This window comes from Dreissena polymorpha, chromosome 16 (assembly GCF_020536995.1).
Source record: "Dreissena polymorpha isolate Duluth1 chromosome 16, UMN_Dpol_1.0, whole genome shotgun sequence".
NCBI lineage: Eukaryota > Metazoa > Mollusca > Bivalvia > Myida > Dreissenidae > Dreissena > Dreissena polymorpha.
The window spans coordinates 37,480,720-37,508,376 of NC_068370.1; the positions used below are offsets into that span (position 1 = coordinate 37,480,720).

The following is a 27,657-nucleotide window of genomic DNA, read 5'->3' on the forward strand; positions in this document are numbered from 1 at the left end:
AACCATGGTTGACCATGGTCACCATTGCCGACCATGGTCCATGGTTTTTTGTGACCATGGTCAACCATGGTCCTGATCATGTTCCACCACGGTTTTTGATGGCTGACAATCAAATACCATGGTCAACCATCACAAACCATGGTGACCATGGTCTACCATGGTCATCGTTTCGCCTGGGTAGCTCATGCATGATGAAACTTGAGGACAGGCTCTATACCATTCTGAAATTTATATCGATATATATTTATTTCTGGAACAAGGCTAAACAAAAAATCTGAGTTTACTCTGAATTATTGAAATAATGCATTCAAAATGTATACCTGATTCTAAAATATAAAAATCAAAATAGAAAAAATATTTTGATTGTGCTTTCTACAAAAATCATTATGGCTAATTTTGAACAGAACATATAAGTTATGAGGTAACCAATATGTATATTATACATATTCAATTCCAGATAATTGCCTGTCAAAATAAATCCTTGCTGCGGAAAAGAAACTGATTTTTGATTAGCAGCAGGATAACATTCCTGTTATCCTTTCATAAATAGATTGATTATTTTTGTCCATCGGAATATTAAGCACTCTTGTTTCTACAATACACATGAAAAGCTAGGAACTCTAAAATGGCTTCCTCCTTTCCTTTACTGAATATTAACATCAAAAAGTGTATAAATAAATGTATTTTCTCTTTAAAAGCATTTTGGTTTTATAGCCTGAACTTGGGTAATGAATCACTTGAAATTTATGTAAAAGTTTGTTTTTTGCAGTTTTCACAAAATCTTTTTCATAAGGAAATTAAATTGAACAAGACTTTCCCAATTTACACATCCATATTTTATTTTAAATTAAGATCTCATACCAGTAATTATAATATTCATCATTTATTTGAGGACTTTGCTACTATCTAATAACCGAAACATGTGCTTGCACTATTTATAATCTCGAGAATAAGGATGGAATGAATACACAGCAAAACACACTGTATTCGACAGTTCAGTTCGGTTCAAGGTCATTATAACCATTTTAAGTTCTAAGGACCAGAGAATACATCACATATTTTTGAAACAGCTGCAGGACACTCAGCCCAGGCGAAACGATGTTCATAACTTTATGAACATTCATGAACGATGTATGAAGGGTCATAAACAGTTCATGATTGGTTCATGAAGGCAGTTCATGAACAAATATTCATGAAAGTTCACGAACTGTTTTCATGGCCTGTTCATTAACTTTTAAGGACATGTTTATGAACCATATGATAAACTTTATAAACAATCTGATTTCATGAAAAGTTCTTGAAAAAGATTCATGAAACTTCATGACAGGATGAATTTTTACGAACTTTTGATGAATTTTCATGAATGTCTAAAGGTCATTTTTGTTTCAAGAGATAATTATTAGAAAAATGCCTTTAAAAAAATTACTTAAATTTCATGATTTCATAAACTTTCTATGAATTTTCATGAATGTATAGGAAAACATTTAGACAGTATATGCATGAAAGTTCATTAACTATTTTAATGGACTGTTCATAAACTTTTAAGGAAATGTTTATGAACCATATGATGAACTTTATGAACAATCTGATTTCATGAAAAGTTCTTGAAAAATACTTGAATAAAAAGATTCATGAAATTAAATGATAGGATGAATTTTTACAAACTTTTGATGAATTTTCATGAATGTCTAAAGGTCGTTTTTGTTTCAAGAGAAGTTCTTGACAAATTCCTGAAAAAATATTCCTCAAATTTCATGATGAGATAAATTTTATTGAACTTTCTATAAATTTTCATGAATGTATACAGAAAAAATATAGACAGTAACCGTCAGGTTCAATTCCATTAAGTCTCTGGACCAGGAAAACAGTTCAACAACAAACTAAACAATTTTTAGATTCTGTGGTATTTAATCACTAATTTACCCGAAATTACATAAACGATTGTTTCTTGTTTCCAGAAATTGCAGAAAAAAATGCAGAAAATTTATAAAAACGTGTTCTCTTTGCGAAAAATGCTTTTATCATTAGAAAAAATAGGTTACAAACCACTAAATTAATGTAATATCGCTCCCATGCTCCTTGAGCATGTTAATCAAGTTAATCAAGTATTAAGATATGAAAAGAACTTTCTTAACAATGCAATCACACACATTAATGTAAGTATAAAATGTGTACAGTTCGCTTATATTGAACTGTTTTATTTTTAGTGTGTTATTAATCCTTGCATGAGTGTCGTTACTATACACATAAATTCCCATAACCAAGACGTTGTAACAAAATATATATTAAGCAACATAAAGATTTAAATACATTAGCAGCAGATACTCCTGTCAAGAGTTGTTATAGTATACAAACCCGGCTCTTGGAATTAGAACAAACCATAACTTGAATTTCAACCAGAACCCATGACATATAGTTATTACACCGGGGTAATCAAATCATTGATAACACATTGCATTACTAAAATTGGCAACTGGTGGTGTCCAAACTAAAACCAATATCAGTTCTAAAACTTACGTATTTTTTCTACAGTTTCAATGTGTCAATACTATCTCATTGTTTGCATTTAATGCCGATGTATTATTCATTTTAAAATACTACATGTACTGAGTTGCACGTCTATATTTAATTACGGCACATGGTCTGTTTTGACACGCACGCTTTTACATGGCATCATGTATAGTGAATGCGTACAAAGGGACTTGAATAATATTATTATGTGGCTGCAGAAATTTTTTGTAATTCAGTTCTATAAATGGACATGATGAAATATACTTGTACTGAAATTAAATTGTTACTGCATACAATTTGTAACGGGTTTTGTTTTCACAACTTGCCATAAGTAATTAATTGCTCACCATTTGCATTTAACTTCTCATAAGGCACAATTGTTGTTTAAGTAATTGTTTGAGGTGAAAAAGGTGTGATGATGACACCCGCCACCATCTTTCATGTACTGTTTAATAACTGCTGGATAAAACATAAATTTTAAAACTGTGATTCCTTGTAAATCAATCTGCGATTAACTCTAAATTTGACTGATGTCAATAAAAAATATTGAACCCTGTCCTTTCTCGTTTATACGGATATGACGCTGAACAGCACAGTTGGCGACTGGAAAGTTATCCGAGAATTTCTCATGATGCATCTGAACTGTTTTTTCCCAGGAACGATGGTTAGGTATTTACTACCCTCTGATATTACCTAAAAGTTGTTGAAAACAAACGCAAAAACTCAAATGAACAAAAATTTCACAGACACTTTCCTTTTCATTGTTATAACAGCTATTATAGGTAAAAATGTCAAAATGCATTATAGGTGTATTGTTTCATATGCAACTTGATGTTTCTCAATATGATGTTGTTACTTGTAATGAAACAGAAAAAATCTTATTATTCATGAACACAGAAAGTTCAACTCTGTTCATGAACTGTTCATGAATAGTTCATGAATATTCTTTAATTATTCATAATCATTTCGCCTTGGTGCCGAGCTCTTATTCTGTAATACCACTTATAGAAATTTGATGTTTCCGAAACAGGACAACATGAAAATGCATTAAAAATCATTAACATTAAATGGTTATTTTATTATGGTTGGGATTTTCATGCAATAATGAAAATAACTGCTATATTAACCATTGAAAATTAAAATGTGTGGCCTTGGCTCACTAAATATTCACAGGTCAGTAAATATGAAACTTTCTGTAAGCAGCAAGCGCAAACAACAGCTGCAATTTTGCCATAAAATCTGCATCACAATAGCCTTAGAGTTACATAACGAGCCCCAAATATGTCATCTATGTTTTTATTTGTAAATATATAGTTACCTGTTTAGTGAAGAGTTTCAAAGCAACCCTTATATTAAATAACACTTTTGAAAACTACAAGGGTATTGAATTCATCGCTTTTGTGAGCATCATGCAAAATGTATTAAAAGAAACATTTGACAGTCAGGGCAAATGAATAAATCTTTCCAAATGTTAAAACTGTTTCGGATTTCAGAGTTTCTATTGATTTAAATTACCTAAGGGAAAAAGTAAGCACCAGAAAGCACTATTTAAAATAAGATCATGGATAAAATACCGTCTTTATCCTAATAAATGCTCCTGCCCTAATAAACGTGCCCCTATCATATAATAAAATGAAGGAGCAATCAAAATAATAGTGCCCCCACTTTTCAGCTGCTATGGGGTAAAGTAATTGCATTTTATTGACAGAAAATTCTTTTTTATCAACAAGGTACATACAGTACAGCTCAGGCAAAACCAAAAAATTCCGCCATCTGCGAGTTTGACAACAGGTGTTCGGGGAGTCGACTTGGCATCGACCATCTGTTTGCCGAGTCGCTGATTCTGTTCGCCAAGACATGCCTCAGCATGATGCCGAGGAAACTGTTGGTTGTGTGACGCTAAGTCACTCCACGAACACTCTTATTAACTATAATTTACCTTGGATAGAAACTGATTACAAGTTTCGAATCATAAAGTTTATTATGTAGATTAACTACCACCATTACATAAACTAACAAAGCCAATCCCCTCCCCGAAAAATAAAATAAATTAATTTTGTATGTAGAACAATATGGGATTGTTAGCGTTGTTGTTTTAAAATTTCGAAATGTATTTCAAACAGTGACATTTTTAAATGCCGCGTATAAAACAAAACCATGTTCGCACCTAGCTACATGTAGGATACCGTACCTGGAGGAGTGATAATTGCGTGTTTGATAAGGCAATTAACAGTTTGAAGCCATGGGGAACTCATAACTGATTGTAATAATCGTATTTTCCAAGTCTCTTGATTCCACGATACATACGTTTCAACTGTCTCAATCGTATACATGCAACTTCTCCCGCCTTTGTCCATTACTCGATAATCCAGCATATGCCTGATTTCAAGTTTTAAAAGCAAATTCTGGTTAATATTGATGATAAAAGTGCTCAAAAATGTTCGAAAGTATCAAATGAACTTCTGCATATGCTTCTATTTAAAGATTTTATGAAATAAGCGCCTAATCCGGACAGTTGCATTCCAACATGCGTAAATCACCTGACATTGTTTGCACTCGTCGTGTGCAGCTATTTTCGGCTACAAATTCTAGCCACATATACATAGTGCACGTGAATTAAATGAATTTCTTTGTCCTGATAAAAAGCGCGCGAAAATTGGCGTGGGTGTAATATTTGTAAATAAACATTTCATAGCGGGTACAACATTGAGATCATTAATGTTAATTTCCATTAGAAGTATCATTGTGAATTTCAACTAAATTTCTGGGGTATCTCGCGAATTACTTGGCATTGATATTTCCTCTTAATAAAATATAATTCAAACACGCTGTATCGTTACCATTATGCTGTTTCAGTTCCTTCATTAGTGGTACAGTTCATATTTGTCTGCAACGACCGATTAACAACTTAAATAGCAGCCCAATCAGGATGGCGGTATTCCCACTGAACACGTGTACATCATCTGAAGCAATGTGTACATTTTTATTCAGATGCACATGTACACAAGTCATTTTCTGAAAATCGGGATGAAGTGAAAGTAATAATTTACAAAATAAATCAACATTTGATTTTATTCAAATGGTCAACATTATTTATATTTGTGTCGTCTGTGTATTTTAGCAATTCTTATGCAAAAAGATATCTTTTTTTTTTCATTGTTCAAAGCAAGTCTCGTTTCCGAGATTAAACTGTGTACATTTCTTCGATATGGTTTCTGACCTACAATATCATTGTTTTGACAGGAGACATCCGATGGTAACTGTATGAAGTATGCAGATAAGCTGACGAAATGTTAAAACAATCGCGTACAAATAAGAATATCAGGGTATTATCTTTATCTGTTTCTTATATTTGTTAATTTAAAATTCTTTCATTTGTTAATTTGAAAATTATTTAACATTTGTTATAGTATACAAATTAAATTTGTACATATTTATACTCGGCAAATCTCGGCATGTCCAGATGCGACATGATTTGGCGGATCAATGCCGAGGCATAAACTGAATGATAATAGGGTGTAATATTCTGGAAAAACTAATTGTGATATGTTAATGATTAGTCAATGAACTTGGAACTTTTTGCAAATACCTGTAAACACATTTTAGGTGTCGGCTCATATTATACCTAAAGGGGGTTGAAATAAACGCGTCCCCTTTGTGATTTACATGGCGCCCGGGCGCGTTTATAAGGATAAAGATGGTAATGAACTGAGTGTGTATTTATGATGATACTTGCTGAATATAATAATAAAATTGGTTTGAGTGTTGAACACCATGCCTGTTGACAATATTTTAAGCATTTTGTCAAGAAAGCAATTAATATTGTAGTTATTAAAATATGAATGTGACCTTGAATTTGACCCGGACATTCAGAAAGCCAACACTGTGAGCATGTGAGGTATGTTATTTAACATCATTGGTTGTTCGATGTTGTTTAAGTCTACATAAGCTTTATCATGTGAATATTTTGAGCATTGACCTATAAGTATGACCTATAAGTATTGACCTATAAGTATGACCTATGAGTATTGACCTATAAGTATGACCTTGAATTTTTAGCCAGTCACACAGGATTTACATGCAATATGACATTACCAAATGTTGAACTTTAGTGGCATTAGGTTATATTTGTCAAGTTGAGTATAAGATTATAGCCCTCACAAGCTGTTTAATGCACATATTTGAACATAGATCTTAAAACATAACCTTGGCCTTTGAGCTAGGGACTCAGGTCTTGCACTCAAAATGCTGTCCCCACATGGTCATCATGCAAGTTATTTTAAAACTGACTGATGAAAAGATGCATCATCTTAAAATATATCAAACTTCACAGAATGTGAGATAATACTCGACACGACTGTAAGGAGCAGTAACCTAACATCCTGCAACTTCTGTGAGCAGTCCAACCAGGCTCTCTTGATCATTGATTACAGGCATGCAGAGGTTGCCAGGCTCATTATTATCTATGAAAAGCTTTGAGGAAATCAAAGATGTTATATTATTACAATGGTTATGATTAGATGTCTCAACAGATGTTCAACAAGAGACGTTGCATGTATCATCTATAGGCACTTTTGATGAACTGTATTAGTGCTTAGCATCTGTTGATGAACAAGGACAGTGTATAATACAGGTGCAACCAATTCTTTAATCTTCTTAAAGACTTTGAAATGTAGCCTGAACTGTTTTTTATATAACCTTTTTTACTAAAGTCAAAGGCTATAATGGAGACAAAAAAATCATTGTTCGGTGTTTTCCTAGATTAGCCTGTGTATAGACTACTTAGGGATGACACTCTACTAAATTGGAAAAAAAAACCTTATGCATTTAGCCCAGTTTTTCCACAACAAGTCTTAAGTTAGAGATTATTTCCTCAATCTTTGTGTGTGAAAGATCCATTGATTACTTCTAAGGATCAAACTCATAAACAGTTTCATTGAAAGACTGGCAGCATATCCATCACAACAATGATTTGAAAATATGACGTTTTATAAATGTGTAAATTAACCTTTACAGAAATACAGTCCAACCTGAGAACAGCTGAGGGAAATTGCCAAATGACCCTTGTTGACAGGTGACCACTATTATCAGGTGACCACCTGTTAGATGGTCGGTCAGTTGGTAGTATTGCCATTTTGTAAAAGCCTACCCAACCCAGTTGTTTGCACATAGTGTAATATGAACAAAGACTAACTGTTGATAAAAAGAACAATATCATTAATTATTTCTTTTCAATCATACAAATTAATATCTTTATTCAAATTGATATAAATTCATGAATACTGTGACACCCATGAATTTATCAACAATAATATTTTTGATTATTTCTGCATATTGTCCATTCAGTAAATCAACTTATTTGTATTATATTTGAAATTGAATATCTGTTTTGCCAAATAGACAATCACTTATCACTTTATCCCCTGCTAATAAAACACTTGATAGCTACATTTTGTTTTTGACACCTTATAAGCCATATAGATCTTTTGTTCTTGTCAGGTAGTCATGCTTCCATATGGAAGGCTGCAGTTACAGCAATCAGATTCTACTGCCCCAAAATATGACAGTCAGAAGAAAGACAAAACAAGCATTGCTTTGTTTTTCCTCTGAATGACTGCCGCTTGACCAATGTACATAGTTGAAAATGGCTTTGGAAGTGATAATACTTGATGTTGGCAGCTATAGCCAGGTGACCATTATGCACAGGTGTAAAAAGAAGGGGGGATCCAGACTGACCACTGTAGGCAGGTGATCGTGGTTATCAGGTAACAGCTAATTCATGTTGGACTGTATTATGACAATAAGGACCCTTCCTCAGTTCCTAGTGTGTTTACAGATTACTGCTAGCAATAATGTTTGGATTTTGGTGACAGCCTTGATTTACATTCCTTTTTTCTGTCCAAGAATACTTGCAAAATATCTTGAAATATTGTAAACCTAATTTATAGCAAGCAAATTCATTGAATTGATATCCCATGCCAAATAAATTGTGTTTATGGAGAAGTGCTAATCCCTTTATAAAGGGTATAATCATAAACAATAATTCAGTATAAGGTAATTGTTTTAATGCATCGAAATTCTCCTCATTTATATCTATCTATTCACCCATGAAGTTTCATGTTAAAATCTTGCAGTGTATCCAAGGTTTAGCCTTGAAAAGTTCCATAATTCAAAAAAACAAAGGGCAATAAATCTTTGTAAAGAAAATGTAGGGTTATGGTTCTAGTGCATGGCACTTCTTCCCATTGATAACTACACACCTGTGACGTTTCATGTTTAAATTTTGTATTGTATCTGAGAGTATGCCCTGAAAGGTTCCATCATGCAAAATCAACAAAGGGCCATTACTCTTATTCAAGAAAGTGAAGGGTTATGGTTCTTAAGCATGGCACTTCTCCTCATTAATATCAATACACACATTAAGTATAATGTTGAAGTCTTACATGGTATCTGAGATATAGCCCTGAAAAGTTACATAAAAAAGGGAATAACTCTTATTTAAGAAAGTGTAGGGTTATGGTTCTTGTGCATGGCACTTCTCCTCATTGATATCAATACACCTATGAAGTTTCATGTTGATATTTTAATAGTTTCTGAGATATAGCCTAAAAAGTATTGTGGCAGATGGACTGAAGGATGTACATGTTATGTAATAAATAAGGGCAAAACATATGTCTCATTGAGTATTATGCAGTTAATTAACATTCAATAAATGGCTGGATTGCTTCCAGGAACTGACACTCGTAAGTTAATTTAATATTAATTGAACAATCAAACTGTTATAAACAATATGTATGGCAGTAACATTTTACTTGCCATAAGGGCATTCCATCTTTGAAGGAGACATTAATGAGCTTATCAAATGTAATTTACACACCTCTGTAAGGTATTTGACATAACATATTTTTTATAGACTTACTGAAGTGCACTTAATCTATGTACCGTAATTACTCTATGTTTTCGGACACTTAAAAATAATTAATTTTTTTCGTGTCAGAAAACTTAGATACGAAAAATATTCACAAAATACAGGTGTCCGAAAACTTAGAGTCGAAACTTGAAGTGTCAGAAAATAGAGTCAATTGTATCAACGACTACGGGTAATAGCACGCGCTTGTAAAATACCATGCCGTTCAGTATAAATTACAATTATATATGTTTGCACTGCATTTTAAATAATTTTATATGCTAAATTTATTTGACAGAAAGTTACTACAAGGTTGTACTTTGACCAACCAGTTCAAAGATGAGCATGTGATATACCGATACTCGCTAGTATGAACCTGTAATTAACGCAATAAAAAAGCAAACTATGAATTCTTTGTTTGTTCATTGCAGATAGTTGTTGTCTAACACCTTCCATTGTTCGTAAAACTTGCAATAGGGTGCATCACACTTTGAAGCGTTTAGTATTTGTCATAGTTATTTTACTGAGAAGGGGTAGTACCATTGCGGTAGATAATTGAACTGTTAATTGGCACTACCCCTGTTAATTGTCATAACGCTTATGCTATCGGGCGAAACCATTGTCTAATACCGGTTACAAGTTTATTGACCCAATAACGCAAATGTAATGGTCCGTTACCCTCAGGCATGTACCTGTCATGTTTTATGATGTTAATCTGGTTGTAAACCCCCATGATCAAAGTGTCATTAGATATCGAAAACATGACCGAAATTTGGTAAAATAGTGCTGTAAAATATACTGTCCGAAAACTTAGAGACATAAATTATGGACGAAAACTCGTGTGTCCAAAAATTAAGAGTCACGAAAAATAATTATTTTTGCTAAAAAAAGGGGTGTCCGAAAACTTGAGTGTCCGAAAACATAGAGTAATTACGATATATGCACTTAGTCTATGTCCTGGGAAAACCCTGGCCAGTACTTCAGGAATGTACAAATCTGTTAAGGTAGTACAACTGTAATCATTTCCCGCGTTTTTTTTGTAAGATCGGTTGATGTTGGCTAATGTCGGTAAATATCGTAACTGAAGTCGTGAGATGTCTGTTTTGTTCGGTTTATTATTAACAAAGTATAAATCTTAAATAAAAACATGTTTCATATAATTTAATAATAGATTGTATCGATGATATGCATAGTACAATATATTACAATGTCAAAATAGATTTTTCTTTAAAAATTGTGTAAAAAATGAACCTGAAGTAATATATTTTCGCGACAACATAAAAAAACAACAATCGTGAATCGTAACCAAAAAGATTGTTAACGAGTAAAAACGAAGTAGCAAAAAAGAAAAAAAATATGTGCGTAGGGTGCAGTAACATTGACTGCCAGTTGGTAAACACTGAAGCGTATGGTAAAACCCACACAGTCAAAGACAATGGGAAAAATGGACCTGGAAAAGTGGAATACCTGCTTTGTTGTCAACACAAAACTTGAAACAGGTAAGGTCACAGATATATGATCAGAGCGTTTATATAAAATACACATACGGTAATCATTTATATAGACATTTAGTTCAAAGATGTAAATAACGGGCATTATTATCATTATATTATGGTCTTTGTCTATGCTCTATTTACTGTAAACATTGAGATCCAGTAACCAGAAGTAAATGTGTATTTTTATCCCCCGCGATAGGCAGACAGTATCTACAGACAGACAGTATCTACAGGCAGACAGTATCTACAGACAGACAGTATCTACAGACAGACAGTATCTACAGACAGACAGTATCTACAGACAGACTGTATCTACAGACAGACTGTATCTTCAGACAGACAGTATCTACAGACAGACTATATTTTCAGACATACAGTATCTACCGACAGACTATAACTTCAGACAGGCAGTATCTACAGACAGACAGTATCTACAGACAGACTGTATCTACAGACAGACTGCATCTTCAGACAGACAGTATCTACAGACAGACCGAATCTTCACACAGCCAATACCAACAGACAGACAGTATCTACAGCCAGACTGTATCTACAGACAGACTGTATCTACAGACAGACTGTATCTTCAGACAGACTGTATCTACAGACAGACTATATCTTCAGACAGACAGTATCTACAGACAGACAGTATCTACAGCCAGACAGTATCTATAGCCAGACAGTATCTACAGACAGACTGTATCTACAGACTGACTGCATATTCAGACAGACAGTATCTACAGACATACTGTACATACAGACAGACAGTATTTACAGCCAGACTGTATCTACAGACAGACTGTATCTTCAGACAGACAGTATCTACAGAAAGACATTATTTATAGACTGACAGTATCTACAGACAGACTGTACAAACTTTAGTCCTGTATCTGACAGACACTGACAGAAGTCAATCTTGGTTAGAGTAAAAACCCACCTCATTCATATGAGGACATGTACATTGTAATTTGTTAAGTTTTCCAGACTGTAATATCAATTAAATACCAAGAAAATGTCAAATTTGCATTTAGTTTAGACCTACTTATTTATGCTTGATTGCATCGAAAGCCTAATGCTTATCTGAAACACTATCAAGTCCATTTTCTGGAACTAGAACCAGTACTTCTTGGTGTTTATGGGCAAAAGATCTTAAGAACCCTCCCACAGTGGGGTTCAAACCCATGACTTCCCGGTTGCTAGGCGGACATCCTTAGTAACCCACTAGCCCACATTACTTTTATAGTTATGGATTTCCAAATGTCTTAAATTTACCCCTGCGAAATGTTGTTCTGCAGTTCACGAATAATTCGTGAACAGTTCATGAACTGTCCGTGAACTGAGTTCATGAACTGTTCACGAATAGTTCGTGAACAGAAAATGAGCCACGTCTGTGAAAAGTTCTTGAAATTTTAGTTCATGAACTGTTCATGAACACTAATGGCATGAAGTGTTCATGAAATATTCTTGAAACCTAATGACATGAAGTGTTCATGAACTATTCTTGAACCCTATGGCATGAAGTGTTCATGAACTATTCTTGAACCTGTGTGGCATGAAGTGTTCATGAACTATTCTTGAACCATAATGGCATGAAATGTTCATGAACTATTCATGAACATCAATGGCATGAAGTGTTCTTGAACAGTTCATGAACAACACAATTCTTGAAAAATTCTTCAGGGTTTTGCTGTTCACGAACAGTTCATGAACATTTTCCTTCTATTTTTCAATGGCTCATTTTCTGTTCACGAACTGTAAGTGAATAGTTCATGAACCATAGTTCTTCAAGAGTTCATGAACTGAGGTGGCATGAAGTGTTTATGAACTATTCATGAACAAGAATTTGTCAATTTATGCAAAGGTTATCATAAGTGTTACTAAAGCTCAACAAACAGGTCAGGGTAAGAAGAAACAAGTCTTGTATTAGCACTTAACATATTGATAGCAACATATAACAATAATTTAAATATAACACTTATAACTGAGATACAAGTGGTTTGATAATACTCTTTAAATTTCATAATACAACTTTGCACTATATGTTCATGAATAATTCATGTATTGAAAAGATTATGAATAGTCTCATTTTCAGTTCAAGAATCATTTACTAATCAATGGTTTCCCTGAAATGGTTACACTTACAGTGCCAAAGAACTTAAAATGGAACCAATGGCTGATCAGTTCAGCCGGTAATTTATTAAAGACTTACATTTTCAAATATAACATAAACCATGTGCCTTCCGTTTCAACTTCCTGTGCACACAATATTCTTTCTTTGTAAAAACAGCAATGCAATGTACATTGAGTTCTTGATATCATCTTAAACTGTTCTTGAAATTAGATGTCCTTAAAACGTTCTTAAACTTGTCTTTTAAGTCTTCCAAGAACAATGACAGATCCTTTAAAGAACATATTGGATTCTTAAAAAGTCCATCATACATTCAAAAACATTGTGTAGACCTGTTTAAGAACATCAGAAGGAAACATGTTGTTCAAAAAAGTTCTTAAAGTGTTCAAGAATAGTTTAAGAATAATTCAAGAACAGGAAAGGTCCTTAAAAAGTTATTGAAGTGTTCCTGAAGGCAGTTCTTGAACAGTTCTTGTACAAATGTTCTTAAAATTCTCTAGAACAGGTCAAGAACTCTAACTTACAGTGGTGAAAGTACTATGCATATTCATACTAACTTCACAGGTTTCACAAATCTAAAAGATTTGTATGCTAGACATTTCAATATTACTTTCAAAAATATGTATGAAACATCTAGCACAAAGGAATTCATGAATTATTCATGATGGATCCTTAAAGTCTGTCTCAGAAAAGTCATTAGAAATACTTGTGCATGAAATGTTCATCACTAAGTATTTATGGTTAGATGAAGAACTGTTCATGAACTTTGAAATGTTCAACAATAATTCATAAACAGTTCATGAACATGTCTTAAGAACAGTTCATGTCCAAAAGTTCATGAACCAAGCTCAGGAACTTTTTCAGAACCGTTCATGAACAGTTCTTGATTGGCTTGAAGTGTTCATGAAATCATGAACAACATTTCGCCGGGGTACTTTTGATGACCTAATTTTTCCTTAAGGTGTCATCTTAAAATCCAACCTATCAATCATAAATTATTTAAAAAAAGGTATTTTTTAACACAAACTTATCATGTCATCTTTTTTCCTGGGTCTTAAACACGAGTGAATTAAAATTGACAAAGCTCATGTATGGACTTTGACCAGCATAAAAGATTATAAGCATTAAAGATTTATGACTGGTTGACAGATCGCAAAAATCGTTGAACTATCTTGCATATAATTTGACAACATAATGATGATAGGGGGGACCTAGGCCACATAAAACCTGAATGCTTGAACTTATCTACAATATTCATAAATGGCCCTGTGTAATTGCAGTGTGAATTAAAGCTATCATTACATGCCACACAACATTTGTGCAAGATATTGTTAAAAGTGAAAGAAGTGAAAAGATCGGAAATAAGATAATTTATGGGGTCCAAGGCAATAACCTATTATTTTATGATTGTATCAAAAGTAAAGATGGTTAGGATCTGTGTAATAAAATGCTGATGTCAGTTTCATGAAAATTCCTTTAAATTTAATGCTTCACATGTTGCAACTAAATGCATATTCATTTGATTTATTCTTATTTATATTAATTTTAAATGTGAGTGGCACATAGATATTTTCTGAATTTTATTCATATCTGACTCACACTAAAAACAAATTATACAAGCTATTAAAGTAAATCTCCATATATCTATATTTTGCAACTTACTCATACTGTGAATTTGCACTTTTATATTTTGAAATCACTATTCAGAGCATTTAAAAAATATATTTTTTATAAAAAATATTTAAATTATATATATTAAAATATAAAATGAACATATGCACATTAAAAAGAAAAGTTGTTATTAGTTTTATCCTCTAATCTGTAACCATTATTATTTATGTGCACATGTGTATTCTTTTATGGGGAACACCTATATTTATTATGATAATTCTTGACCGTTTAACACATGCACCATGAAAAGTCCAATAAATATGGACGTCACATTAATGCCATACTAGGTTTGCTTTCTTGCTTTCCATAACCAAGAGCTGTAAATAGTCATCAGTTAAAACCAGTCATATATGTGGAGTCCAGCTATTATTTTATTCGATGATTAATGATTTAATGGCATTTAATAATCTCCTTAACTATAAACAAAGGGCAGGCACCAGTGTGAAAGAGTAACTGACCTGTTAGTGAATGGTTGAGAGGGGGGGGGGTAGATATTTATACTCACATTACAAACTTAAATCTCTTTTACATTAACCCTTTTAAGAACCTTCTGATGAAAAGAATGTCTAATTGTGATCAAATGTTCGATTAACTATTGAGATCAAACTTATAAACATATCTGTAGGGTACAAAAAACACATTTACATTATGAAAATGTTCAACAACAACAAAAAATTACAGTTATTAGGGTGAATTTTCAATTAATTTGTAAACATAAATGAAAGTTACTTTAATTATACCAAATACACATATTTATGTATCATTTTAAATGTTTATCAAGTTTATACATCAATAATTGTATTGGATTATTTAAAAAAGCTTTAATTCATACATGAAGATTATATTGCATCTTTTAAAGGCCTTTGTCTATATACACTGTAACTCCAATATAGTGCGGTCTGTTATAACTCTGTGTCCAATATAACGCGGGGGGTTCTTGGATCCCGTTTTTTCTCCAACCTTCCATACTGATTCAAATCCATGCTATGCACCTTCATGTATTTTCATAAATTCAAAGAAGCCGGCGATCACAGCTTGATTGCTTTATCCGTCCGTTTAACTGATTTTAATCGATTAGATTAAGCGACACTCGACAGCTAATTGGTGTTAATCTGTTGTGTTATGTCAATAAAGGTGTGAAAACTCACGAGTCAGTGTTTATTACATGTATTCCTTATCAGAGCGGTTCGGTGCGCTAATTTCAATAAGGCATTGGTGCAAGCGCAATAATTATCAAATTAAAGTTATTTAAAACGATTAACTGTTAATGTTTTGTATTTATCGTGTTTTGTATTTTATTGTATAAACTATGGCTGTGTAAGTGTGTTATCGTTTATTATATGCTACACATGCTTGATAAATAAAAAAATCTTTGTGTGTGTTTAATGTTTCAGAACGTATACAAAAAATAAATTTAAAAATCCTGACGATTTATTTACATGCTAACGCAGTGTAATAGTTAACAGAGATGCACTTAAATTTTTGCCTGTTTTTAGAAAGTCCACGGAAAGCACGTTTTTTACATGCTGCGTACAGTATGACGCAATAAAACATTTCTTTGTACATGTATCGTATTGCATTCGATCTAAATTTAAATTCGCTCGTCCAATGAAAGCTGTGTCCCATAATGCACTGTACTAATTTTTCTGAAAAATGGCGTAGGCATATGAATTTGTTTACGAAGTTCGTAAACATATTTCTTGTCGTAAATGTTAAACATTATTTTTTTGTAAGTGATGTAATTATATTGGATTATCGGATAAATGTGCACATTAGAAAAGCGGTATGTATACTGTTATCGTTCGATTCGGTTTATATGCATGTATTTGCGGATGACAACACAGCATGACGATACACAGGACCTATATTATAGGCTATACTTTACCTGTTTTTATAGCCCCTTAAATAAATAAGCTCAAAACTTATAACGCTGTCCGTTTATAACGCTGTTGCGTGGTTTGGACCCCGTCATCCGCGTTATATTGGAGTTACAGTGTAGTAAAGTATATCATCTCTTTCAGTGCAGGAACCGAATTTTGAAGGCCTGTGCAAACAGTTTGGATCCGGATGAGACGCCACAGAACGTGGCGTCTCATCAGGATCCAAACTGTTTGCTATTCTGATAGTATTATTTGAAAAAAATCGAAGAAAATGCTAATTTTAGAAATTCAGCAGAAGACATTTTAGCAGACAACAAATTTCCCAGCATGCAAAGGGTTATTCTACTGCACATGAAATATAACCTGATAGTAGGACTTACATAGTAACAACAAGCATATGGGCCATGCTTTGTGAAAAGGGGTTTAATGCATGTGCAAAAAAAGGCGTCCCAGATTAGCCTGTGCAGTCCACACAGGTTCATCAGGGACGACACGCTTCACTTTTATGATATTTTTTGTTTAAAGAAAGTCTCTTATCTCAGCAAAAATCCATTTTAGATGGAAAGTGGTGTCGCTGATTAGACTGTGCAGAATACACAGGCTTATCTTGAATGACACTTTACGAGCATGCATTTAACTCCCTTTTCACACTGAGAACAGCCCATATATATAACATGAATGATACTGCTGATTATTAAAGGAAATTAAATCATCATATTAACTGTAACATATATTTAACCGAGTCACACACAAATATTAGCTTGTAAAAAAACAGAACTGATGAGGAGGGAGTATCATGTTACATTATAATTAGGGTTCTGATACTTTTAATTAAAAACAGTAAAGTTTAAAAACATTCAATCAATCTTCAAACAGGTGTGTTTTGGATCAAAATTAGAGGCTACAGCAACAAGTACAATACTATTAAAATTCTTTAGGTTGGGTTATAAATTGTAATGGGCTTACATATGATTTTGTCTAATAATCATGGTGAGCTAATCCATGATTTGGAGATGATGAAGGAAAATATTCATTTAAATAAGTTATTCCTAACTTCATAAAAAATCTGTAGATATGTGAAGTTTAAAGTAAAAACAACAACAACTGGCTATGTAATAAAACATTTGCTGTTACATGCAATAAAATGGTAATTTTATTTTCATTGTCAAACAAACTATGTTCACTGTTAAGCACATAATTATAACAAATGTTACTTGTCTAGAATATGTTTATATTGTGTACAAATGTTCATATGTTACTATTGCTGAAATGAGTTCCCATTAAGAAGTTTAGTAAATACTCAGTCATAACAAACTTATAATTATGTCTTTTAAAATTTCAAGATGGTGGGGTGTTTGAAAAAACTGCCTACACATGTGTACACATTAATAAATGTTAAGTGGTATTTATACAGTTAGTTTCAGAGATGTGCAGAAAATTACTGGCAAGCATTTTCTGTAGACAATTAATGGAGCAAATTCTTTTACACCAGGGCAACTTTACCAGAATGCAGAATCATTTAACAAATTGAGCAGCTTTCCATACAGGTGGCTATATATCCACGCCCCCCCACCGGGACTAATTACAGAGTTTGTAAATAAATTATAAAACAAATAATTACTTCACTTACCTCTGCTATTTCGTGTTAATCCTGCCATCTTTTCCGTGGGGTAAAATTGCTGATTCATTAATCAGCTTACAACATTCTATCCAGAAATAATATGTTTATTATCAAATTATGTATAGCAGCTGAATAATGCACATAAAACAAATAACCTATCACTCGAAAAGCGTAATTAAGGTTCCACAGGATAACTTGAAGTGCGAGTAAACTGGCTTTCTAGATGCTTTGTAGATGACATAGGCACTCTTAAGAATCAATTCGAAACTGGAAATTATTCACTCCAGAAATATCTTTTCATCAAACTTTTTATTACAGTCTGTATGTGATAATCTGTAAAAATGTATCTCACAATCAGTGGATTTTATCCAGCGTAAACAGCTTCTGGCAGACTCTGAAGATTATTCTATAGGTCATTCCTTCTCCAAGTGTACCAGAGCTCTCTCACACACACCCCTTGGAATTCTGTGTGGAAGATATCTTCAATACCTTTCAAAAAAGTCAAACAGATGTTTTTTAACAAACATTAAAACTGTCACAATAAATCTTAGTGTAATATTCTTAAGACATGTAAAGTAATTTACTGCATAAAAACTTCACCAAGTTCAATCCAACTTCCTTCACTTCACTGCCTTGTCATTTGCGCTAAATTAAACCATAACAAATGAATTTGAAAAACAGTGCAGGCTTCTTGATTTAACTCGTATAAAGTTCATACAAAGTAGGTGTCAAGATTCACCGCAAAACAAAGGCACGGTTAATCTAGACAATCACGCATTACGATCAACAATAACCTTAAAGTCAATGGAGCTTATTCATTTAATAGACGTCCCGTCAATCAAAAAGCATATCCCATGGCCACCTTTTACCACCAAGGACAGACCAATAACTGAGAAAACACTATGGCCTGCAAAACAAGCCTATATCCACCTTAGTTCTGGCTTCTGCATTAAGTCCTGCCCTGATATTGTGATCCTCCTCACAAACAGATCAATTCACATCTGCTGAAGCTTCCGTCAGTGTAGTACAAAGACAACCAAACAAAAATCCATAAATATTATAATCCAGTTTGAATTCAGTCAATAAAGGCCGTTTTAATTCTGTTTCAACTGTCCTAGTGTCTTACAAAACATTAACCAAACAGTAAAAGAAATAAAAGAAATAATCTGTGTTATTTTTAGTAGTATCCTTTTTCACAAAAAGTCCTGACACACTTTCTTCATGGATGTACAGAAGTATTATATAAAGTGCACAACTCTGAGCAAAATGTTTCCGCCTTCTTGCCCAAAACAGGCATCAAATTGCACAAAACATTTTTAAAGGTAGATTTTTTTGTAACTGCTAGGTTACAATATACTAACATGGTACTAAAACAGTTTATAATGTTAATTCCAGCCCAACTGTGTGCTAACTGTGAGTGAACTGACTACCATGAGCTACCATATGGTACAGCAGTACAGTGAAGGGGGATGTTAGAGGCAGAGCATCATCCTTGTATAGAATAAAGGTACACAACAGTCAAAACTGACTGTTCTCTCAGCCATGAAAGCTGTCATAGAATGGAGTCCATGCGTGAAATGTTTTGTCAGCATAAAAATTAGAACACATGCAGAACCTGTGGATCCCTAGTTTTGACAGTTTATGTCAGATGTAGAGATTTATATGAATCATGCACAGATTTGTTGATAAAAATAGTAATTTTATTAGCAAACAAATAAATTAATGTATGCCTAGTAATAATAGTTTTATATAATTTATATTTGTTGTCAGTAATTTACATAAACACATGATTGTTCAATAAAGGTTGCTTGTGTGCTAGAATATTTTATTTATTGTATTGACAATTGTTTTGTTTGTGTTTGGTTGTTGTTTATATTTTATTTCACTTTATTGTTTGTTATATGTTTTTGTTGTTTTAAAATTCTGGAACAATTCATTAACTTATTGTTTTCAAACACAGGCTTTCTTGTTGCACTGATGTTATTATTTTATCTGTCATTAAACACCACTATTGTTGGGATTTTCCATCTATTTAAGATCCATCCTTTCCTTGACAATTATATTAAAAAAATAAATATTTAGTAAACTATAATTCAAGAACACGTGTACAAACTTTAATTTCTCTACTGTTTTTAGTCCACACAAACAGCAATTAACAAACCAAGAATGCTTGTAAAGTGAACATAATTGTTTCCTCATTTACTTGCAAAAGTATCATGTTGGTTTTGGTGTGTTTATAAGCCTTTTTTTTCAACTATTATTTTTTCTCAGCATAATTATATCTAAGTTTATTCAAACTGAAAAAATACGACATGTAAATATAAATAAAGTATTGACAAATGTAAGAACTCCAAATTTAACTTTGTTGTGGTAGAAAATTAAAATATATTTAAACTTTAAAACATCACTTCAATAATAAAGATGCTATTAAACCAAATACACTTGGAGACTTTCCTAACGCAACAGTTTTCATATAACTTTTTGATATATTTTGGTAATCAATTTCAATTAAATTTTCAGTAATTATCAGATGTGTTGCATTATTCTTGGTCCAAATATCAACAAAAGCCATTCAAAATAAGGGAGCTATATTGATCTGAATATGTGTTGCATGTTGCGGTTTAAGACAAGTCTCCAAGTGTATTATACAATCTTAGGAATTGTTACATAAAAGATCAAATGTTGATGAATAAAAGCTCACAAGAAGTAGAACAATTGAATAAACCAAAACACTGTTTTATTCAATTCCAAATAATGTCCTGCTGTACTGAGCTCCACCATGCAGTCTGCACAGGCCAATGAGTGACAAAACTTTGCTGTACTGAGCTCCACCATGCAGTCTGCACAGGCCAATGAGTGACCAAACTTTGCTGTACCGAGCTCCACCATGCAGTCTGCACAGGCCAATGAGTGACAAAACTTTGCTGTACCCATGTTCCCAAATTGTTAATAAAAAATTGTAGAATTTATTTCATTTTATTTTTATATTGAACTGTCACAATACATTGTATTAACTTTTGGGAAATCCCTGAATTAGCATGTATGACACATAGTCACAATTTGGTTTTTGCAACAAATACAATTTAGCATGGTTAACAAGTTGGTTTTGGCCTTTACTAGTTTGTTTTAAAGTTCACAGAAGTTGACAATATTTTCTTAATTGAATTCTATAAAGGTTGTTAATTATTTTTATATATAATTTCTTGTTTGTTTCATATGTTTGGTTTAAGATTGCAAAAAAATCTATATTGAAATCATATATATGCTATTACAGGATTAGGTTATATAGCTCTCTTATAAATTAAATCAATACACAAACAAACACTGCGGTAGTGCAAGACTCTGGTAAAACACTTAGTAAATGGTTAAGCAACCTTTCTGTTCAGAAACAGGCCATGTTGTCAGTCAAACTTTTAATTATTCCAAAAGCGACAGCTGTTGTTAACAGTCAGCTTGTTAATTATTTAAGCCTCATTATGGGAAAACAGGGCTTAATGCATGTGCTTAAAGTTTCGGATATTGCTCTCCTCGAGTAGCCAGTGCAGACTGTGCTAATGTTGGACTAAACTTTGGGTAAGTGCATTAAGACCTGTTTTCCCAGACCATAGCTCATACTAATATTCCTTAACCCTTTGCATGCTGGGAAATTTGTCGTCTGCTAAAATGTCGTCTGCTGAATTTCTCAAATTAGCATTTTCTTTGATTTTTTTTTCAAAGAATACTATCATAATAGCAAACAGTTGGGATCCAGATGAGACGCCACGTTCTGTGGCGTCTCATCTGGATCCAAACTGTTTGCAAAGGCCTTCAAAATTCGGTTCCCGCACTGAAAGAGTGAATCATAATAACTCACTTGTTCATAACATGATGAGGTGCTTGGTCACACTTGTATGTCCTGTGTTCACAATGAGGAATGAAAGCACTCTTGAGGTTTTACAACAGCTACATGATTCAGTTTGCACTTACAGGCTTATTCCATTAATTTTCCCGTCAGCGGGCATCAAATCCAAAGCAAATATTTCCCAGTAATTATATAAACATTTATGTTTTCTCAAACTCATTTCACATGTTTGTAAGCAAAACATGAACAGAGTGTTTATCTCTTGATATGTAAGTGTGTGCAAAATGTCATCGACATGTGCCATTGCTTAAGTAAAAAACACATCTAAAGGGTCACAGAGGTTTGTGCAGATCATGCTAAGATAAGAGCCTTACCCAGTTGACATTTCTCTGATCTCACATGCAAAACTGACAGAAAGATCAATGAGATGTCCGTCATTAGAAATAATTATTGTCTTTAAATAAACAAGTCAAAAATACCAAACCATGAGAAGACATTTTTAAAACATTTGTTTTAAATCTTTAAATTTAAAGTCTCGTGCTTATGGCTACACAGTCAGTCAGTGTCCTGGGTAGAACCAGTATTTGGTATGTTTTGAATGACCTTGAGAATGTTTGTTGACTAGATAATAGTAGTAATAGTGACTTGCTCAGGCAAAATAGGGTTTAATGCATGGGAGTAAAGTGCCTTCCCAAAGTAGCCTGCACAGTCTGCACAGGCTAATCAGAGACAACACGTCTTTCCACATATTAATTTCAATTCTACAGAATCATAGGTAGTAAGGTAGGAATATATTCAATTCTACAGAATCATGGGTAGTAAGGTAGGAATACACAGGATGCAGAATCACCTGACTTAATGGGTTCACAAATAGATGTTAATGGATGTAAACACACCAGTTAGTGGTGCTTTTTATTTCAATGTTCATTACATACCTGTGGACTTATGTCCATAGATACATGATCAACTCTGGCTATGATCTCTTTTAAACCACAGGCCTTGGTTGTCAGTGATGTCTGATATGGTCATAATTGACTGTGAGACCCCCCCCCCCCCCCCCCCGGTTGGATTGGACAAAATTCAAGGGAAGTAATAACCTTTAAAGGGAGATGATTTCTATACCTGCCAAATGTTAAATAGAAATTTTATTTCAATGCGGCGCAGTAGGGGGCATTGTGTTTCTGACAAATATCATCTTTTGTTTCAAATAATTTTTTGAAACAATTTTCCTGAAAAAAAATAACGAGCGCATAAAAGACAGTTTTTGATACCGCTTGTGGCAGTGTGAAAAAGATAAGAATTACTTAATTTAATAAGCCTGCGTTCTTGGCCAAAAATTGATGTTTGCAACATTTGTTTATATGGTTATGCTGCACGTAACGTGAAATTTTGGTACCAATATTAGACGTATTCAGTAATGTATTCTTAAAACTGCAAGAAAAACGGTCATTTATGCACTATAGATTTTTGCAAAGATATTTCAATAACTTGAGATATTTGCAAACTTAAAGTTCTTAACAGTGTGTTTTCATTCTGTTCAGCCCATGTGTAATCATCTGTGAACCCCCCGTTGATCCTGCACCCTCACAGTACACAAGATTGTTAACACCCTACTGGGCTGATTGCCATAATAATTATACAGACTGGCAATCCATCTCAATTTTTCCAACTGAATTACAGGAAACTGCAGTCGTAATGATTAAATTACCCATGATTGTCCCATTGTTGCAGACATTTTCTCCAATTTCTCTAAATGTCTTGTATCCAGGTTCATTTTCAAATGACCAAGTTCCGTTTTACTCTGTTTTCGATGATGCCTCATAATTAACTTATATAACTTAATCACAAAACATTTGTTTCAAAGTGAACATAATGCATAACATTTTTCCGGAGTGAATGGAAATAATTAAGGGATAGCCAACAATCGCTTGGTATGGTCAATTATTACACTGGAAAATAGTCACCTGATGTAATCACTTTACCCTTTACCACTTAGGTACATATTCTCATGCATTTGTAGTCCCTTAGAAAGTTACATTCACTATTAAAGACCTTTCTTACTAGATTTAAGTTCTAAAGGCTTCATTTTGGACCCTTAGATACTCAGACGAGCAGCAAACAGCATAAAACCTGATCAGACTGCGAGTTACTCGCAGGCTGTTCTGGTTTTATGCTGTTTGCACATAGCCATTTTCACTTTGCTTCTGAGTGGGAAAGGGTTAATGGAAAATGGTCTTCTCAAGTTCTGTTAGGGTCAACAAATGGAAAATGGTCATCTGGTATGGTCACTGAATGAGAAATCGTTTACTGGTATGGTAAATGAATAGAAATAGGTTTACTGATATGGCCAATGCATGAAAAATGGTCTTATGTACTCAATTGATGTATGGTTTGTATTATCTTGTCTTTTCCATATTAATATTTATGATGTGCACAAGAAAATGAAACACTTAAAGGCAAAAAAATCAAATATACTATAGAAAGAGTTTTGGTCTGTGTGACTGGTTATTTTATTCTTAATGTCCTCTGAAACGATATGAAGTCAATGTATCTTAATCCCATTCGTGCCAATCAATTTATGTTTGGCATATGAAGAAATAACAAAGGGCAACTACTCTGTTTATCCTGCAGTTAGATAGAGAGAGTTATTAACTGTAACCACAGCAATATCCCTTTTCTGTCAAAGGCATCTATGATTATATGAAGATTCATGGGAATACTTTGACTGAAACACTATGCCCCCCATATATTTGACCTTTGACCTTGAACGATGACCTTGACCTTGACATTTCACCACTCAAAATGTGCTGCATCATGAGATACACATGCATGCCAAGTATCAAGTTGCTATCTTCAATATTGCAAAAGTTATGGCCAATGTTACTAACAAACCAACAAACCGCAAACAGACAGGGCAAAAACCATATGTCCCCCAGTATAGACTGAGGGACATAAAAATACTGATAAAAGAGTTGTGGTTCATGTACTCTGCACTTCGGCTCAAGGTCATCTAACCATGTACCAAGTTTTTTAACCTCGTCTTTTATACATAAGAGAGTAATGCTCAGCTCAAGCAAATTTACAAAAATGGCAACAAGATGTATGATTCTTGTACTCCGCACTCCCCCTTAAAGCCCTCAGTAAATATTTAAGTTTCATTTGAATCCTTTCTTATTTTCCTAAGTTTGTCACCACAGTATAAATGACTATGTGTGAACTAAGCAAAGGCAAATTACTATGAAAATACTGATAAAAGAGTTGTGGTTCTTGTAGTCTGCACTTCCTGTCATCATAAATTAATACCTTTCAAAAATATCTAAATGTATCATTGTCACATGGTTGGAAATGATGGCGAGGATTTGATGAGAAATTCTTGAATCCTGAGTTAATTCTTAGCACTGAGGTATAAGTCAGTGGATGGGAATGTTTCAAAGTGGGTACAAGACATTTTATGGTAGGGACTTTTGAAATTGCCTACAAGAATTAAAATAATTTCTCTTGGAGTGTTATTACCAACGAGCACAATAACATTGAACAGTAACAAACAACAATTTATGTCATGTAATGGGGCCTGGGTCAAAGATCACTCTTCCAACATCCAGGACCATCTTTCAGAAAGGTATGATAATATATCAGTCTCTCAAATAAATGGTGCCAGCCTCTTATATAGCAGTGTTTGAACATGGGAAGCATCAAGAAGGCATTTGGGCTAATTGGATTTTTTTTCTGGTCTACCTAGAGGCCATGATACACTAAATATACCTAATAATTCATGAATTTATGGTTATGGACTTCTAAATGGGGGGTGCATAGCCTCAAATGATGGTTTTTAATACTTGATAAGTTGTAATAGGTTTCTGATGAGATTTGTAGGATTAGATACTTAATAAGCATCAGCTACTTAAATACTTGGATATGTCAAATCAAGATAAATGTGTATCTCTCAGATTATTGAAAAACTGTTAATTGTGTGAACCTTTGGCCTATTCTATACACAGAGTTTTGGGACAAATGAAAAACAAACTGTATAGCAATCTAATTCTTATTATTCTTTATTTATTATTATTTATTTATTATTCTTTTAGTCCACATTATTCTTAATACTTAATATTATAAATTAAATTTGCAAATTTATTATGATGGGAATATTGAGTTTGATTTGTTGCAGCATAATATATTAGTTATGTACAAAACAAAGTACAAGTATTGAATTTCAAAGATCTCAACAGATGAATTACACTTTACAACCATCCGAATTAATAACAATATATTGCAGAGGGGGCATCATTATTCCAATCTGTACTGTCATAACAGGTAGTTTACAAGATAGGCCAGTGCAATTTCCTTTTTAAATCCCCTATTAGTATAAGAAAACCTCATCAATTGATGTCTTTATAACCTCTTGCACCATAAACAGGCTTTTACAGTGGATTTTTAATGATTTAGAATGACCATTAATCCCAGTGAATGATAGCCAATTATTGTTAAGAGTCATGAAAACTACTACCATTCACAGACAGCCTGGGTAAACCCATCATAAAGATGGACCCCTACCAAGTCTTGTTATGGGCTTTACCAATTCAGGCGTGATTGGAGGACACTTGATGATGGGGTCAAGGGTGCTTTGTTGCCAACAATTGGTAGTTTGTCACCTACAGGCAGTTCAGTGGAACCCCTAGGTACTGACTTACAATTAGCCGGTCAGATCAATTTCATCTGATCCCATTACTTCCCCATTAATTTAAAATGCAGATTTCATAGAAAAGGTGTAGCATGTAAATTTAAAGAGGTGTGATAAAAACTTAAAAGAAGAATATCTGCACATGGAGGTGCAATTAACATTGCATTATTCAAACTAGTTTTGGACACCACTTGTCAGGTTTTGAAAAACGCAGACGGGCATTTTCGTATCGCATCACTTAACTTATTGAAATAGGTGTCATTATAAACATGCACTGTTGACCTTGATCTCCGGATTGCACTGAAACCTTATCAGCCATGGAAATGTAAGCTTTATATTTCGGGAACACACGATAAGAAATCGGTAGGCAAAATACATTTTTTTGACAAACTATGGTGGTTAAGATAATTTTACTGACTTTATTTACTGATTATTGATAGAAAATTAAAAACAGGAAATATAGAGTATATTTCGGGGTAGCCAACACTGTAAATTTAGAAGATGTATGTAAATTGTAACATAATTATCTATAAGTGCACTTAATTCAGAAAAGATGTTGTTTGTGAGTGCAGCATCTTTATTACACATATTGCAAATCAAGTGCCAAGTAATGGAACTAAAGTAATTGAAACATGTGTTGCCTTGTTTGAAATGTAAAAGCATAATTTCTAACTAATTCAAATTGTATTTCACAAAGGGTAAGTCTGTATATGCCAGTGCAATGTCTGTCTGAGTCTGTCAACATGCATGTTACTGGTGCTACCTCACAAGCTGAATGCACCCAGTAAAGTGATGAAAGTTGGTTGGTTTCTAGCAATGCTAATGAGATGGAGCCTTCTACACATTAAACAGGCACATAACTGCCAGAAAAAGTTCTAAAAACATGATCCCAACTTTCAAATAAGCCTGTTGCTTTGAGAA

General features: G+C 33.4%; 1 long non-coding RNA gene across 1 annotated transcript in view; it reads right to left on the minus strand.

Moving 5' to 3' along the window:
- Positions 1-27,657, minus strand: part of LOC127862169 (uncharacterized) — a 62,989-nt gene that overhangs the window by 13,592 nt on the left and 21,740 nt on the right. The window contains exon 2 of the long non-coding RNA XR_008040474.1: positions 18,224-18,703. This is a non-coding gene — a long non-coding RNA (uncharacterized LOC127862169). The remainder of the gene's footprint in view (positions 1-18,223; positions 18,704-27,657) is intronic.